This window comes from Lontra canadensis, unplaced genomic scaffold (genome assembly GCF_010015895.1).
Source record: "Lontra canadensis isolate GAN:19392208 unplaced genomic scaffold, GSC_riverotter_1.0 scaffold19, whole genome shotgun sequence".
In the NCBI taxonomy this organism is placed as follows: domain Eukaryota; kingdom Metazoa; phylum Chordata; class Mammalia; order Carnivora; family Mustelidae; genus Lontra; species Lontra canadensis.
Window position 1 is genome coordinate 2,143,434 of NW_022631013.1, and position 19,076 is coordinate 2,162,509.

General features: G+C 36.3%; 1 pseudogene; it reads right to left on the reverse strand.

Annotated features, from left to right (window-relative positions):
• Nucleotides 1–1,093: 1,093 nt before the first annotated feature.
• On the reverse strand, nt 1,094–1,187 carry LOC116869605 (annotated as a pseudogene).
• Between the last annotated feature and the right edge of the window lie 17,889 nt (nt 1,188–19,076).

The window sequence follows — 19,076 nt, forward strand, 5'->3', positions numbered from 1 at the left end:
ATGTATGATAGCTATTCTTATAAATTATATATTAATTCCAGTTATTAATAACAGAAATACACCAATGAGATTTTATATACTAATGGGGAATATAAGCATATCAAAATAAAAATAAAAGAATGAGGGCGCCTTGGTGGCTCAGTGGGTTAAGCCTCTGCCTTCGGCTCAGGTTGTGGTCTCAGGGTCCTGGGATTGAGCCCCACATCAGGCTCTCTGCTCAGCGGGGAGCCTGCTTCCCCCTCTCTCTCTGCCTGCTTCTCTGCCTTCTTGTGATCTCTCTCTCTGTGTGTCAGATAAATAAAATAAAATCTTAAGAAAAAATAAAAGATTGGATGACTGCTGGAAATTCATAGGCAGAAAGATGTGAATAAGCAAAAGGATAGAGACAAGTGCTATGTAACAACTTTTGAGATTTCAGTAGATTTCGATGAGTCTTAGCCAATGTCATTGTGATGAATAGGCATGTACAGCATTGTGGCTTGACTTTTTCATTGTTCCAGCCTGCTCCAAAGGTAAAAGGACGGAGGTTTTCCAGACAAAGTTTATGTCAGTGAAATAGCCATCTTCCATTCTCTTCTCAGGCTGTATGCCTTTTTAATTTAGTCTATGAAGTAAATATAAGTCTAGTTTCTTCTAGGAACCTGAATTCCTGTCTTGGCCTTCTCTATCCAACTTCCTGCTGTTACTCCTACAGCCTTTTCGGGCCTCCTCTCCTGACCTTCCATTTTGCCAGTTTCCCTTTAATGGGAAATTGTTTAATGAAACATTTGTTTAATGTTTTATTTGTTTGATGAAAAATTCTATCACCTTCTCAAAACTGTGTTCCTTAGGGGCCCGTCTTAATCCATCTCACACCTTGGAAGGAACACAGCCATCCTTGAGAATTACAAAATATACATTGGGATGTCAAAAGCAGTTACTTTCCGGCCTCAAAGACTTCATCGTCTTAGATTGAAACAGAAAAAAAATCCTCAGATTTATATTTTAACATATACAATTTTGTCCACTGGCCCTGGCCATCTTTAAGAAGCCATAATTAAAAAAAAAAAAAAAAAAAAGAAGCCATAATTTTCCTTCTTTTTCTTTTTTAATGGAAAACTTAATGAATTTGTATTATTTATATGTAGGGACCATGCTAATCGTCTCTGTATCATTTCAATTTTAGTATATGTGCTGCTGAAGTGAGCCTACTTTTCTCTCCCCTTCCCTTCCCTGGCCTTCCCTTTTCTCTCTCTCCCTCTTCTCTCTCTCTCTCTTTTTTTTTCCTTAGAAGGGTATCTCCTACTTATATATGGACTATTTGCAATTGTTTAAAACTCCTTTTTACTCTGAAAAATCTTGCAAATCAAGTCCTGTATATTTAAAAAAAAAAAAAAATCAGAGCTGCTTTTGTTGAGGTTACCGTGGGTCTAGACCTCTGACTTTTATCCCCATTATATTTGTGGGACCTACTGTAGTAGCTACAAGGAGCCCCAGGCATGGGGAAACACATTTGAAAACACTTGGGTTAGTGAAATGAGTTATGAACTGGAACTCTGAAGACTCAAGTTTTAGCTTTGGTGCTAACATCAAATTTGCATGTGTCACTGATAGGGTTAATTGTTTTATCTGTAAAACAAAGGTTTAGAATGGTGGTTCTCAATTTTGTCTGTGTGTTAGAATCACCTGGGGAGCTTTTAAAAATCCTGATGCTTAGGCCTCACTCTCTACCAATTAAATTAGATTCTCTGGAGCGTGACCCAGGCAACAGGCATTTTTTAAAGCTCCCTAGGTGATTCCAATTTGCAACCAAGTTTCCAAACCTCCCAAGAATTTTTGAGCAATAATGTTCCACAAATCTATGGGGCTGTGGAGCTTGTTTTGGTAGATGTAGTTAAATGTGCAGAGTCTATTCATGGAGAGAGACTGCTGAGTGAGGAGCTGGGATGAAGGTGGGCATAAAGATTGGAAAGTAGGAAAAAAGTTTTTGATTATCTTAATAGCTCAGTGTGTTGGGTAAAACACTTAACTTTGTTATATCCCTGATGGGAGTGATTTTAACTTCCTGTAAAATGACATTCTCATCTGAGAAATCATATTTAAATGATATTATTTTTATACCAATACCAACACCATTTGCTAATATGATCAGTCAAGAATTACACCGAAGTATTTTACTCACCAAGGAAATAGAAAAGGCAGATTGACTACTGAAATGTAAAATATGGTTAATATTCCTCAGTTGGTGGCATAGATTAAAGATAGATTGAAGGGACATGTTGATAACAATGGAAATCTCTGATACTGAGATGCCAAATTAAAAATGCATCCTTCAAAAAGGCAAAGGAAAAAACCCCCAGGATTACTGCTATGGGCTTCTTGTAAATTATGAAAAACTATTCTTTCAACTGAGTTTTCAAATTAGGAAAAAAAAAATTCACAATATTTGTAAGCAATTGATCCTAAAAAAATATACAAATTGGATGACGATATCTAGGCTATAATCTCCAAAGTAAAATGAATTTATTATGATTGGATAAATTACAATGAATACCAAATAGTTTAAAAATGACAGCATAGTTAGAGCTAAGTGATTGATATTACATATGTTAGATGTATAACTAAACAGAAATGCCTTTTCATTTTCTTATTACCAGAGCTATCTACATATTTTGTCTCACATTTGTGCAGCTAATAGGTGTTCAAGATTTGTGTGCTTTGATCTCCCCTTTTAACAGAGTAGCTCTTTTCTGCAAGTTGATGACCTTTAAATAGAAGAAAAAGGTGCAGTTATCACTGATAGCAGGGCGATATATTAATAATTTTATACCTTGTTCTTAGGCTTTTTGCTGGAATAGATTTATCAACAACAGAATGAAAAAAATAATTTTACACATTTTCTGGCTAAAAGTTCAGCCAGTGCTTAGTGTTTTTGTGTTGTAGTTCTCCCTACGCTGGGGAAAAGTTTAAACAAGCTTTTTTTAATGTGGAAATGGGCAGAAAGGTTGGGCAATAAGCCCCAACATTGACTTGACAGATGAGGAGAAAGTCCATAGAGAGAATTTGACAACATGGAATGGAGCCAGTAGCAGCTTTGGCCACCTCTGAATGAACTCTGTTAACAAGGACAGTGACTACTTCTAGCAATGGCCATGAATGACTCCCTGATTGAAAATTTTCTCTGTTTTTCCTGAACTTTGTAAGTTCTGATGTCTTGGTACAATATAAAATGAATTAATGAGTGAGAAGAATGGGGTTGGGGGGACTGGGGGAGGGAGGAGGGAGAAAAAGGCACACAGGAGAGTGGAATGCAGTGAAGCAATTACCGATGTTGGTCTTTTCACCTCGTCAGTGGAGACTGGGAGCTAAATACAGTTTAATTTTAAGTAAGTTAAAAAGCCCATACTTTATGTGTTACATGACACAATTTTTTTTTTTAAAGATTTTAGTTATTTATTTGACAGAGAGAGATCACAAGTAGGCAGAGAGGCAGGCAGAGAGAGAGGGCAAGCAGGCTCCAGCAGATTCCCTGCCTAGCAGACAGCTTGATGCGGGGCTTGATCCCCGGACCCCGAGACCATGACCTGAGTCGAAGGCAGAGGCCTAATCCACTGAGCCACCCAGATGCCCCCACATGACACAATTCTTAATTGTCACATACCTTTGAAAATGTAAATTTGGTACAAATAATCTCAATATTTGGTTATTAGTGAGTTATCTTTTTTTAGAGGATACATCTCTAAAGCACTTCCATGAAATCTTAGTTTGCACAGTTCCATAGTGATCCCTTTCTACTCGGAACTTACTTATCATCTATACCATTCATTCCATGACTTATTAAAACACTGTTTTGTGGGGTTTTTGTTTGTTTGTCTAATCATTGAGCCCACATTTAATTAACATATGTAGATTTTAGGCTTCTACTGCGATAGCAACTGCCTAAAAAAAGAAGTTGAACAAATGAAGGTGAGAACATTGCTTTAGACTGTGTTGTCTAAGAGCAGGAACTAACAATACCATTTATCGATGTGTTTTCAGCAACCAGTGCAGGACAGACACATGGAAAGTACTCAGGACTTAATTGTTGAATGACTGCATGAATGGATGATAGACTAATACAGAATAAAGACACAGATGCACATACCCACTTGAAAAGTTAATTCATTCATATCTCAGAGAAGATTGGTCTATTCACCTAGATATGGATTGCTAATCTGCTACAACATGTGCTTTTTACTAATATACTTAGGTAACCAGTCTGAATAGTGTCAATAATGGATGGAACTTTGATCAGACCTCACAAATGATAAGACCCCTTCTTAATTTTTCAACCAAATCTCACGTTTTGTGTTTGTTTATTTTGCTCTTTTCTGCAAAAATGAAGATAGCAGTATTCACACTCACACCAGTACTCACACTCCATTTTCTTTCAAGCTCCAGCTCTTAAGCTATGTCATTCTTCTGAGTTGCCCCAAACCATCCTATTACGTCAATTCACTTTATCTCATGAGGATCTGAGAGATGAAGTCTAAAGGTGTTTTTGGTGGAAAAAGATGTTAGAAACTTCTTGTACAGTCTTTCTGTGACAATTTAAATTAATTTTTTGGCAGTTCTCCCCTTGAGATATGGGGTCTCTGCCCACTCCTCTTGTACCTGGGTGGGCTAGTGACTCCTAAAACCAAGAAAGTGTGGCAGAAGTGTTACTCTGTGGCTTGCTAGATCATAAAAGGCATAGGTGTTCTGACATGTTTGCTGGAACAATCAGATGCCATGTGGGAAGCCTGACTATGCTGAGGGCCCAGGCTAGAGAGGCCATGCATACCTGTGCTCAGCTAATCACTTCACCTGAAGCCAGCTTTGCAGCCATCCATTCCAAGGTGCTGCATGTGTGTGTGAAGGCACCACCTTGAAAGCACATCTCTGGCCTTAGCTGTCCTAGCTCTAGCTATTTCAATCACTCACAACTGAGGCCCAAAATATAAAAAAGCAGAAACAAGCTATACTCTGATTTTTGACTCACGGTCTCTGAGCATAATAAAAATGCTTGTTGTATGCTATGAAATTTTGGGGTGATTTTTGTATGTGAGTATACTAACTGGAACAATTTCAAGACCAGATTTTGTATACCGAATATACTGTATATTGAATAATCTGAGAAGTCCTAAGATAATAAGGACCTGTTTAAACCAGTGTTTCTAAACTCTTTTGAGCACCTCCAGGTCATTTGACCTCAGAACTACTTTTTTTAATTAAAAAAAAAATATATATATATATACACACACACACACGCACATATATATATTTTAAGATTTTATTTATTTATTTGACACAGAGAGAGAGATAGCAAGAGAGGGAATACAAGCAAGGGGAGTGGGAGAGGGAGAAGCAAGCTTCCTGCTGAGCAGGGACCCTGAGGTGGGGCTCGATCCTGGGATCCTGGGATCATGACCTGAGCCAAAAGTAGACACTTAAGGGCTGAGACACTCAGGCATCCCAACCTCAAAACTATTTTATAGAATTCATCCTTTAAAAATTTTTTTTTGAATTTTAAAATTTTTTAAAAAAGATTTTTATTTATTTCAGAGAGACAGAGAGAAAGTGAGAGGGGGACAGGGCAAGAATGAGCTAGTGGGCAGTGGGCAGAAGGAGAAGCAGACATCCTGCTGAGCAGGGAGCCCGAAGTGGGGCTTGATCTCAGGACTCTGGAATCATGACCTGAGCCAAAGACAGACACTTAACCCACTGAGCCATCCAGGTGCCCCTAGAATATATCCTTAAATGTCAGTGTTTTCCATCAGCATTTTAGAAAATGTGGATTGATCTAGATGTGTTAATAATTAGTAAATATTCAAAGAGTTTGCTTCATTTTTTTCCTTTAATTTATATATAATTCTTCAAATATATGAAGTATAAAAAAACATAAATGCTGGTGTTTAGAATTCCAAAGATGAGTGAATGGTAATTGTGAAGAGAAATTGCAGGAAGTAGGATCAGAAAGAAAGGAACTAACACCAATTAAAAACTACTATAAGTAACCTAGTTCTGGTATTATTAACTAATATCCATTTCCCCAGCTCCATTCCCTGTACTTGGTTCCAGAGTTTTTCTCAGAATTTCGAGGAGATGCACAAAAAATGTTGTTTGAAATAGACAGTAAAAATATTTATTAGTTTATTTGAGAGAGAGAGAGCGAGTGAGCAGGGGGCAGGGGCAGAGGGAGAGAAATCCTCAGGCAGACTCCCTGCTGAGCATGGAGCCTGACATGGAACTGGATCCCAGGATCTCGAGATCATGACCTGAACTGAAATCAAGAGTCAGATATTTAACCACCCAGGTGCCCCTGAAATAGGCATGTTTCATATTAATGTAATTTAAATTTGTCTTTAGTTGTATTATTTAACTGTTTTGATTATTTCAAATAATAACAGAAGAGGGTGCAAGCATGAGTATAAGACAGTTGAGGGCTCCAGGACTAGGTAGAGCAGAAAACTGACAACTTTGGATGGTGAGGTAATAGCTTGGTATCCTGGTCTGGTTGCGGAGTGGTAGAATATGGTCAACCAAGTTTCCAGTTATTTCATTTTTGACAGTGAAATTGATATTACTGCTTAGGTGTGAGAGTTGAACTGTAGAATACTCTGGATTGATTTTTCAAGTGGTATATACATTTTTAGAAAAGCAGCACTTTAACAGCTACAGATCTTTAATAGAGTTGCTAGACCATCAACTGACATGTCAACACACCCTGAAAGAGGCTTCATCAAATGCAAAGGTGAAGTTCTGTGAGATAATGTTAGCAGAGCAAAATAAACTCATAGGAAGAAGGAAATATTTCTTCTAAATATCCTGGCGTTATAAAACAGTATTCTTCAAAAGTCCTTGAGAAGGTGTTTCAAATAGGAAGTCTGGGTGAATATGTAAGAGATTGAAAAGGAGATAAAGTAAATGAAAGCACTTCTTGCAAGATTTAAATAAGGAGTGCTACAAATGCCACAGTAAAACTCCATTTAATAATGTGGAAAAAAACCCAAACTCCACTTACTTTAGGCTGAATCAACTATGGATTCCATGGGGTGAGAGCACAGATAAAAAAGATAATACTTCACGGACTTGGGAAAATAAAACATATATTATTAATACTAATTTAAATTAGGCTAGAAACTTCTTTTATTAGATAGTTTTTGACAAAAAGGGTTCTATGGTCAAGGAAGTTCAGGAAACTTGTCAAAAAATATTAGATATCTTTTTAATCTACATTACTTGACTACAGAAATTTCTTTTAAGAGAGAACCTTTTTGGGACTTGGTTTCCCAGGCGGCAAACTTTGGGAAACACTGATTTAGCCCTTCTGTTTGACATAAACTTGTTGACCTTTATTATCAGACTAGCTGATACCTGTAGGTACTTCATGGTTCCCCCTTTCTGTATTCAGAATTCTGTATTATCACAACTAGCTTAAGTGGTACTTGTGCCTTTCCCTGGCTTAAATCACTGACTTAATTTTTTATTTCTTTAACTTTATAAGACCAGGATTATTACCTTTTGTAGAGGAGAAAAATGGGATGAAGAAAGGTGAACAGACTCTCTCAAGGTCATGTGATATATGTTACTCTGTTAGAATTTGGAATTTATACTTTTTCCCTGTCTGCTGAGTGTTGCATTCTAGATTTTTTTATTTTTTAATTTAATTTAATTCCAGTGTACTTAACACACAGTGTTATATTCTTTTCTGGTGTGCAATATAGTGATTCAACAACTCCCTATATTGCTTAATGCTCATCAAGATAAGTGTGCTCTTAGTTTCCGTCACCTGTTTACCCATATCTCACCAATCTCCCTCTGGTAACCAACCATATGTTTGTTCTCTGTATTTAAGAGTCACTTTTGTGGTTTGTCTCTCTATTTAATTTTTCCTTTGCTCCTTTGTTTTGTTAAATTCCATATGAGTGAAATCAAATGGTATTTGTCTTTCTCTGACTGACTTATTTCACTTAGCACAATACCCTCTAGTTTGATCCATGTCATTGCAAATGGTAAGATTTCATTCTTTTTTTATGGCTGAATGATATCCCATTGAATATATATAACACATCTTCTTTATCCATTCATCTGTTGATCAGTTGCTTCCATAGTTTGGCTATTGTTGCGATAAACATGGGGTGCTTATATCCCTTTGGATTAGCATTTCCATATTCTTTGGGTAAATACGAGTAGTGAAATTACTGACTGGATAATATGGTAATTCTATTTTTAATTTTTTGAAGGACCACTACACTGTCTTCTACAGCAGCTGCATACGAACCCTCATGCATTCTTGGTGGGAATGCAAACTGGTGCAGCTGCTGTTACCTTCCAGATTAAAAAAAAAACAAAAACCAAAACCAAAAACAGACAAACTGTGTTTGTTAATAAGTGAGTTCTGGCTTGGACTGAGACCTTGTTCTCTCAGTGGGACTCTGGTTTGACTTAAATTTTGAGAAAAAGGTCTGAAGTTTTTGATGAAAGTTTGTATATATCTAGAAGAGGGTCTACCTATGAGATACTGGATATCATGCTAGCGAACAATAACAGAGAAAGAAAGGAAAACCTGTTTCCAGTTTTGAATATAATGAAGAAGACTTTTAGAAAGTGAGAGTAGACTTTACAAATTGAACAATCATGAAAAGGTGAATCCTAAAAATGAATACATTTTGAAGGATTTTAGATATGCTTGGTTTCATATGTAGAATTATTCAAAAGATGGTTAGAAATGAGCGTGTGTACGTTGGAGGAAGGGCTAGTTATAGATATGCTAGTCATCTTCCTAAAAGGGAAATTTGAAGATGAAAGGGCAGCTGTTGTTACATTAATGGTTCTCAAGTTAGATTTCTATCTCTCTCTCATGTTTCTCCATAATTTTATTGCTTTCTTTTTCTCTTGCATAAATTCATCTTTATGAATCAGATATCGTATTATGGGCCAGCAATGGGATTTTCTAGTTCTGTGGTCCATTTGTAGAGAACTAGTCATTCTATGGCAGGAACCTTCTTTGTGCAAGGCCTGATTTTGCAGTGGTCATAGTAGCGGAGGTCTATTTGTTCATTTGCTTATATTTCCAAAATCAAGTATTATTATTTTATTCACATGCTTCCTCTATTTGATGGTTTGAATTCTCCTAAATAGTTCTTTGCATGTAGACAAGGCCTGTTAAGGTTTGAAAGTAGATTGATCTATCTGAAAACTGGCTGTTTTCCACAACAAATGCACACCATATATCCCTAATTTGTGGAAAGTATATGCTGAGAGCTAATGGCCGATGTCCTCATGCGAAGTTTTAAGGAGGGCACCTAGGGGAGGAAGAGAAACTTGAATTTTCTAAAATCAATCTTTGTGAGGAAAGAAGGAAATAGCTTTTAGGAGCCTCTCCTCCTGGGTTTAGTTATTTACTTTTTCTGTTCATGCTCAAGTAGAGTGAACTCTTCACCCTGGAAAACTCAGGCAATATATTATCTTCAAAACAAGCAAACCAAAGGTTAGCTCATCACTTCTTGCTCTTTCATGTTGAGGAGGAAATTTTCCCCTCGTGCAATTCCCTAGCAGTTATGTAGATTTTCTGTGAGTGAATGAAATGTCTTGAGTGAGACACCAATGTTTCTATGGGAGTAGATGAGCATTAACTTAGATGAAAGTGAATACGGTTAGAAACAAGTGAACCTTCCCTCCCTAGTGTAAAGCTGTGAAAACTTAAAGAGAAAAATTCCAGCTTCTCAGAAATCAGGTTGCCAGGTGGATTCTCTTCATAGCACCTCTTGTTTTTGTTTCTTTGTTTGTTTTTCTTATTTGCTTTCTGGCTTATGGGTTTACACCCCTCCTGTCTGCATATATACAGGGAGGTAATTACACATTTACTGTTGCATTGTCAGTGTCTAAAATAGTTCAATGCTCATAGTAGGCTTTCTATAAATACTTGCTGGCTGAACAAGGGGATTAGTAAATAAACACGTGTCTTCTTCATTTTAAGAAGAAACTGAGTCAGCTGAGGTTAAGTGATTTACTGAAGGTCAGATAGCAAGCTCAAAGCAAGACTTGAAACTGGATCCTGTCTCCACATTCTCAAACCAGTACAGTATGTTGGATGTTTTCCATTTTATCTATTCTAACTGTGTGTGTTTACACAAAAAAGCATTTAGAAATTCAGACTGGTTATATGCCAGCCACTTATATATATAAGTCGTGTCCGATGATGACTCTTTTAAGAACCTATTGATATTGCAATTTTTTTGTAATGTGACAGTGCAATTTTTGAGTTGTCTGAGGTTTTTCCTCACACTTTGGTATTATTGGAGAAACCTTATAAATATGAAACTTGTATTCATCTTACATTACATGGAATTCTAGATACATTCTTCCATTAGATGATCTAATAACAGGATTATAATACTGACTTAAGAAATAAATTTATGTTATTATTCCTGAATTACTTATGGTTCTGAATCTATAAGATACATTTTATTTGTATTAATATTTTTCTGAGATAGTTATGATTTACTTTAAATGGATTAATTTTACATTTTCCTTTTATACTTTTATAACAAAATATAGTTCATTTTAGTGGATTAGATTAACTATTTACATTACTTCTATCCTTTTTGTCTTACTTTCTTTTTGCCTTCCTGCCTTCCAGGGTGCCTGCCTGCCTTCTTTTCCTTGTTCCATGACTCAGGAATTCTCTATTTGTTGTAGGGTTGGCAATGCCCTATTCTTGATCCATGATGGTTATATAGGAGTTAGTAATTATACTAAAACTTTTAAACTGTATAATGATTGTTTTACGCACTGTTCTGCATGTATATTTCATAAAAACTAAAAAATGAAAAGCAAAGCCATATATTTCATATGTTTTTAGTCTATAGTGGATGTCAATTTGTTAATGAAAACATTTGTATACATTATCATTTCTAATTCTCAGAAAGCTGTGTAAGTTCAGGGTGTTGAACTTTCTAATTTTGTTCCATTTTATTCATGAATGAACCTCCAACAGACAATGCTCAAAGGTAATTTATTCTACTTAAAATCTACTTTGATTAAAGGATAAAAATCATTGTTTAATAATAAAAGGATTTTATTTTTTATTGTTCTGGTATAAGTAACCTAGTAAATTTTGGTAAAATTTCTAATGTGCAAGGTAACAATACTTTCAAGTGTTTTGCTTCCAGTGTCTGTAGTTTATATGTAAGGCCATATAATTAAGAACTTTTTACAGGCTTTGGTGGGTGAAACATATCTTTGACAAAATTTTGTTCTTTTACTGCTTTGGACAAATATATTATCCCATATTTGCCAACTAATGTAATTTTGTTTCAGTTGTTCTGTCAACAGAAAAGAAAAAGCATATTTTTTTTGGTTACAAATAGAATCTCATATTTATTACTTTCTAGGTATTCATGGATCCCAAGTCCAAATATGAAGTTTATCTTGTGCAGATAAGTAATACTTTAAATAAAGAAATAAAAGCCTACTATCATTATAGCATATAACACTTATAATATCCAGTACAAAGACAATATGCTATATTGACTTATATCATTTTATTTCCCACATGATGGGATGTTTTTGCATAAATATAGCTCTACCCATAAATAAAATTTTGTGTTCTGATCATTGGAACTTAGGACTAGAGAAGGATTTTAATATCAATTTTATATTAATATTTAATTGGAGTAAAAGAAAGTGAAGATCATGAAAAAGGTAAAAAGTATCTGGTTCGAAATGTAGTCTTTTGTTCATATATATAACAGTAGATGTTGCTTCTTTGTTGTACAATAATTAAACTTCAGTGGTTAAAAAAAAAAAAAGAACCAAAAGGCAGGCTACAGCTGCTAATGAGCTAGTCTTGGGAGTAAATCAGCCACTTGGGAATGAACTCCCACTTCTGAAAACACAACCTGAGGAACATATTAACTCTGATACTTGATGACAGAAGTAAGGGGATCAAATTTATATAAGGAACAAATTCTGACTGTATTGTTGGGACTGCATTTATTCAGGTCGCTTTGAGACTCATAGCAATGCTTTGTCTTTTTCCTTACCAAACAAGATTTGAAATTGGGAGTTACCAAGCCATGGTCTAAGTGTTCTTTCTATTTGCTATTTCTTGGTTATGCCTATGGATTTGCACAGATATTTAATTTCAGAGAAAAGACAGAACTAGAGCAAAGACATTTTAAATAATAACTGGAAAACTATTTTTTAAATTACCAGATATTTAATTGGCCTAAAATCTGCAAAGCTTCTGCCAGGAGATTGGATATATGAAGAAATATAAAGATCACATGTCTTGAGCATAGTGCCTTGTGCATTATTATTATTATTATTATTTTTAATATGAGCAATCATCTGATTTATTAAAAAAAGCAACAATATTTAAAATGATACAAAATATCAATTTCAAAACAATACCAAAAAGTGAGTGTATTTAACCATACTCAGCTCATAACAGGAAAAGGGTAAGAAGAATAATTCATGCTATAGCATATTATTTGTTGATGGAATGAATGGTAAGTATATGAAAGAGGGAAGGAAGGCAGGCAGGCAGGAAGGGCAAGGAATTGGGAAAAAATGTAAATGACTTTTATAAATTGAAGTAAAGTAGGTGCTATAAAAGTAAGCCAACCTTACTTTTTGTGGCAGGCTAAGAAGGGAGTAAACATATAGTTGGAAGAAACAGAAAAATTTATGGAGTAGTAGATTGAATGTAAGGTGAATTTTGAAGGATTACAGTCAGGGCAAATTTCATAGTGTTGTTGGCAGTTGAGGTAAATGGAATGAAAGTTTAAGATAGTGGATATATTATTTTGTAGACCTTTTTCCAAGTTGAATGAGAACAGTGAATCATCATCCTTAACTTGGACACTCTTTATTTGGAAACTAGGATATTTTAAGTAAAATCACCCTTCCCTAGTGAGGGCAGGCTTTCCTCATCAATCTTATCGTCATTATTAATGCAACTTAGTATTATAAGACTGACATTTTAGTTGAAATAGCACCTAGCATTTGGTAAGTGCTCTATATTTGTTAACTCATCTAATTCTACCTCAAATTAGTCACAGAAATCCATGAACCAAGAAATCCTCCTTTTCTGGTTCCTGTCTTTATCCCCTTTACTGGCTTTTCCTAAGGCTCAGTTCTTGGACTTCTTCCATTCTATGCCTGAATTGATTGTTGGGGTCATCCAGGCTCATGGCTTTACATTACCATCTATGCACTGACTATTCACAAATGTACAACTCTAGCCTGGAATTGTTTCATGAAGTCCAAGCTCTTACATGTACTATTTATGTTACATCTTCTGTGAGCTATCTAGTAGTCATTTCGAATATAACGCATCCCAAACTGAATTTCTCAGTCTGTTCCTACCAGTTTTGTTATCTCATCTAATGTCACCTGAATCCTCTCATGGCTCAATTCAGAGAACTTGGAGTTGTCATTAATTTCTTTCTCTCTTCTATACCCCATGACCAATTCAATAGCAAATCTGTGTGTTTATATTCATAACACATTCAGAATTTGACCATTTCTCTTAATCTCCATTGCTACCACTCTGGCTCATTCTACTACCATCTCTCTCCTGGGCTGCTATAATAGCTTCTTACACAGTTGTCCTGTTTTAACATGTTTTTCAGTTTGCACAAGAAGAATCTATTCTCTGTAGATAAACCAGAGTGATCCTGCTAAAATGTGTGTCAGATCATGTCACTCTTCTACTTAAAACCCTCCAAGGGCTCCCACACCACTGTGAAAATCCTACAAGCCCTCATATTATCTGTCCTCCTCATTCTCTCATCTTATTTCCTTGTTCCTTTTCACCTAAGACATCATGTCTCCTTGCTGTGCCTTGAGAAATCTGAGTGCTTTCCTGCCTCAGGACCTTTGTACTTGCTGTTGCTTCCCCATGAAAACTGCTTCCCTCATTTCCTTTAGGTTTGGGCTTAAATGCCTGCCTCTCAGTGAGACTTTCTCTGACTATACTATTTAAAATCAAAACCCTGAATATTGTCTACCTCTTTTAACTTTTCTTTATAGGACTTACCACCATTTAATATACTTATTTTAATTACCTATTATGTTCTTGTCTACCCTTTGTAAAAAAGTGTCATGTTTATTTTGCCTGATGTTCTGTTCATATTGCTTATTAGATACATAATAAATGTTTGTTGAGAAATGTAGATGTTAACTCTGTTAATCTGAGGTTTTGTAGGCTTATGTTCTCATACTTGCTAGTGTTATATTTTCATTTTAATGCTTCTGTATTTATAAATTTGGTGGACTTGGATAGAGGGTTATTCAGATTACTGTAAGCATCTGACAATGGTGGGCTGCAGTGGGCTTTCACAGTTTCTCCAGAGCTGATTATACACATCTCATTGTAACTCTACATTTGGTGACATCATATTGGTAGTTAAATGGGAGTATTTACATTTGTATCTCAGAAATTGGCAAACATTACAGATCATTACTTTTCTTTTCCCCTCATTGATTGAGTTATTAAATATTTTAGCACTGCCCCTCATTGTTGGATAGTGTGGAAGGGTTAAGGAAGGTGATTTGATACTGGAGATACCTAAACCATTTACCTACTTTCCTTCACCATAGAAAGTACTTGGATTTCATTTTGCCACTCATGATTAAGGAAATTAAGGGAGACAGATCGGGAGAACCTTCACTGTACAAGAAGATCAGGTAGTCATGAGTTGGAAGGGGGTAAAAGAAGCATGGGTAGTTAGAAGCAGTCAGTACATTCATGATGGTATTCAGGGGATGATTGAATGGATAAAGGCACAAGATCTACATCCTTGATAATGGAAGAATGGTAATAGCTAGATTGTGACAGGATCTCAGCCATAGTAGGTTAGAGATGGAGGAGGAAATGGTTATATTCCTAATGAGGAACTGGAAATATAGATAGGGACATTATACAGAATATTAGTCAGAGATGGAATACTATCTGTACCATAAATTTTGTTTTTTACTCTTTCATTTTTATTCAAACCTTGGAGCAATGGTTCTGAAGTTGGAGAATGCATCAACATGATCTGAAGAACTTGTTAAAACACAGATTCTACACTATAGTTTTTGATTGGATAGATCTGGAGAAAGGCCTGAGAATCTGTAATCTAACAAGTTTTCAGGAGACACTGCAAGTCTGGAGATCTCACTTGGAGGACCACTGACTTAAAAGAAAAGCAAGGGGCAGGCAGGAAGGTGGAGACTGAGTACTAATGGTGGCAGTGTCTTGCCTTTCTAACATGGTTCTGAGCAAGTCCACCACAGTCCCAAGCTTATTCACCTCAAAAGTCCTGCAATTAGCCAAATTCTTACTCTTTGGCAAACCGCATCCTTGATGATCTTATTTCTCCTTCCTCAGAAGGTGGCTCATTCCCACCAATGGAGTATAGTATCCTCTTCAGAAGAGTTCTGATTAATTGGTTTTCTCATTACATTTCCAGTAATAACTAATTCTTATAAAATTTTATTGTCCCTGACTGGCAAGTCTGACAGTCTAGCTCTGAGTCAAATGATGATGAGACAATATAGTCTCAGCGATGGTTAAGATGCCAGTTCTCAGGCACCTGGATGCTCAGTGCATTAAAGCTTCTGCCTTTGGCTCAGGTCATGATCCCAGGGTCCTGGGATTGAGCCCTGCATCCAGCTCTCTGTTCAGCAGGGAGCCTGCTTCTTCCTCTCTCTCTCTCTCTCTGCCTACTTGTGATCTTTGTCTGTCAAATAAATAAATAAAATCTTAAAAAAATAATGTGCCAGTTCTCATCCCCAGCCCAGTAGATGTTAGGTCTGCAGGAAACAAGACTAATTCTAGGCTCTGCTAGTTAGGGAATTGAAATGATGACACATGTACATTTTAAAAGATGGTGTGTGTGAACGAGAGAGACAGAGAGACAGAGAGACAGAGACAGAGATAGAAAAACAGAGAGCTGGAATGAGAAATGAGTGAGTATCTGCAACTGACTCTACAGGTAGAAGAAAGTATCAGAACCTCCCACCTGTAGTTGGGAAGAATTAGGAAAATAAGGACTTCTACAAATATAATATTTGTCATATTCATCTGATCATTATTACAAATATATTAACATCTCTATGCAGATAATATTTGGCTGCAACCTACTGCTAATGACACATTTTATTTTTTATTTTAATTTTTCTCGTTATTTTATTAAAAAAATTTTTATTAGAGTATAGTTGACACATGTTACCCTAGTTTCAAATGCACAGCACAGTGATTTGACACATATTTAAAAAACCTATTTGTTGAAGGAAATCCTGGACGGCCCTCTACAAACCTCACTCAATGAATGAAAGATGCATTGGTTAAGCTTATAAGCCTTTGTTTCAGTAAAGATGGTATTTTGAGGCAGAAAATTAACATTTCTTTTAAAAGTATCTTAACATGTTGAATTTCCCTTAATTTAGATAGGCTCTTCTAATTAGTCCAAATTGTGGAAATTTGGGAATTGGTCCCGATTTTCTCTCTTCACTAGTCCTTTGGTCTTCCAAGCTTTATTAGGTGAGATAATAATTAGAAGCTTAGTGGAAAACTGCACATAGGAAGAAATATAAAGGTTAGGAAAATGTTTGCATCACATCCTGGAGCATGCCTAGCTTTCATTTGTTAGCTGTTGGCTCTTCAGTTTATTATTATATAACTAGATTTGCACTCCATTAGTGGTTCTCTGCTCTACCCACACGTTCGAAGCACCCTTTGAGGATAGTAATTTCTCAGTTCCACCCCTCGATCTTCTAGTTTAATTGGTCTAGGATGGGGCTGAGAATTGGAAATTTTTAAAAAGCTCCCTGGATGATTTCAATGTGCAGCCAAGTTGAGGACCAACCACTGCACTAGAGGAAAGTAAAAATCACGATAGCTTAGAATAACTAAACAAATACTTTTTGACATGTTTTTAAGACTGGGGCCAAATCTGATGGTTCTATACTGATTTGTAATTCATTTCTTTAACATAAAAATCATATTTAAACCCATTAGGGTATTGTGATACGAGTAAGAGATGATGCTATACTTATTTTACAGAAGAAAATGCTGAAACTTTATATTTTAAAAATTTCATTAAGAAGTTAATTTTCAGAAGATTTGTGTTGGGTTATATGTTGACTAGACTGGAAATTTTCAGTTTCATAGCATGAAGATGGTACATCTGCATATTTGATTAAATGCTTTCCTTTCCTTGATTTTTTTTTTAAGATTTTATTTATTTATTGACAGAGGGAGACACAGGGAGAGAGGGAGCACAAGCAGGGGAGAGGTGGGAGAGGGAAAAAGCAGGCTTTCTGGCGAGCAGGGAGCCCAGTTGGGGGAGGTAGGGTTTGATCCCAGGACTGACCTGAGGTGAAGTCAGGAAGGCAGATTCTTAACCATTGAGCCACCCAGGCACCCCAAATGCTTTCCTTTTCATATATAGGTTTGATCCTCAATGGATACAATCTTAGCTTATGTTTTCCCTTTATTTTGCAGTCAGTATTAGCTGTAAATAATTTCAGGCACAGTTTGTTTTTATCATCCTTGTTTATTTTGACTTATTCATCACATTCAGGATGTTTACAGTACATTCCTAACTTTGGGGTCATTATTAAGCTTAGAAGTGACATTAACGTTCCCAGAGAGAATTGTTGACGCAGAAAGGCTGACAGCCTGATCCTCTAATATGAAATCACAGGTTTGAAAGGTGAGGAAATTGACCTTGAAATCTTCCTTTTGCCACCTACTGGACTGAGCAGTCAAAGTCATTCTCACTGAAGGGCAAGCTGGGCCACTTGCACTCTGCCTTTCACTACACTTTTTGTGGCAGACCAAACCTCCATCAGATGACTATTGAAAATGCCATAAGCCCAGCTGCAAGAAAGATTTCTCTGTGGTAGCATAGAAGAACAGTTGTTTCCAGGCTTGTGAATACCATGGAGAGTGCTTTTGTAGGACAGCTCACATCTTCAGAACAAACATGTGTCATAGCTGGGATTTGAACTCAAAGTTACTGACTCCCAGACTTGTGCTCAGACCAGCAGAGCCTGCTGCTACTCAGATGTTTGCGCTTATAGAGTTGAGCTGAGCAGCAAAGAGAAAGAAAAAGCATAGCCTGTGAAATAACATGGTTGTGTCACCAGCTGCAAATATGTGGACCAGGAGCTTGATGCTTCCACCAGTGATCAATGAATAAAAAGAAAACCATCAGTGGCCATTGTAAGAAATACACTGATGAAAGAATGGAAATGTGGAAAGAATATACAGTGGAATGCTTAATCAAGCAGGTTTTCTCTAGGCTTTCAAATGACAAGGCAAGAGGGAGTTTTCAGAAGCCACAGTTGGGAACTTTAGATCCTGGAGTGAGTCTACTGACTGGAGAGAAACTGAGACCATTTTTCAAGGAAGAATTCTTGTGGGGTACCGTGTGGAAACACCTTTGTTTCATTTATTCTTTCCAGCATGGATGGATACTTGCAAAAAGGGCAGAGACTTTTTTTTTTTTTTTTCTGGGTCTTATTACTCTCTTATCCACTGCAAGTCTAATCAAGGATGTCATTAGTTAAAAATGGATCCCAATTCAACCAATCCAAGTATAATGTTGGTGTTACCCTTCCATGAATAATCCTCTCTCATTCTATGAGTGTTGTAAACCATTTAGACACTGTTGCTAATCCTACTCTCATCAAAACATGAAGTTAATAAAAAAAAAAGTTTTTCATGAGAGCATCTGAAAAAAACAACTACATTTCCCCCCAAAGCTTTCCATAATTAACCCTACAAATTCAACAATTCCATATGTTCACCTGTCTTGTTAAGGGAGATAGCTTTTTATTGGATCACCTTCCCAGGATTTGGGGGACTTCTTGGGGGGATGCCCATGCATTACATAAGTCTGTTCTGGGATAATTCTCCACTCCACCCAGAAGCCATGTCTCTTCTGCCAATCTCCTTTAGTAATTTCCTGGTGAGAGATGTCCCTCAGGCTAATATGTTTTCCATATATAGAGACATAGATACTTTCCATTAATTTCAGTGATTGCTGCAACTAAGTTAACTTTAAGTGAAAAGT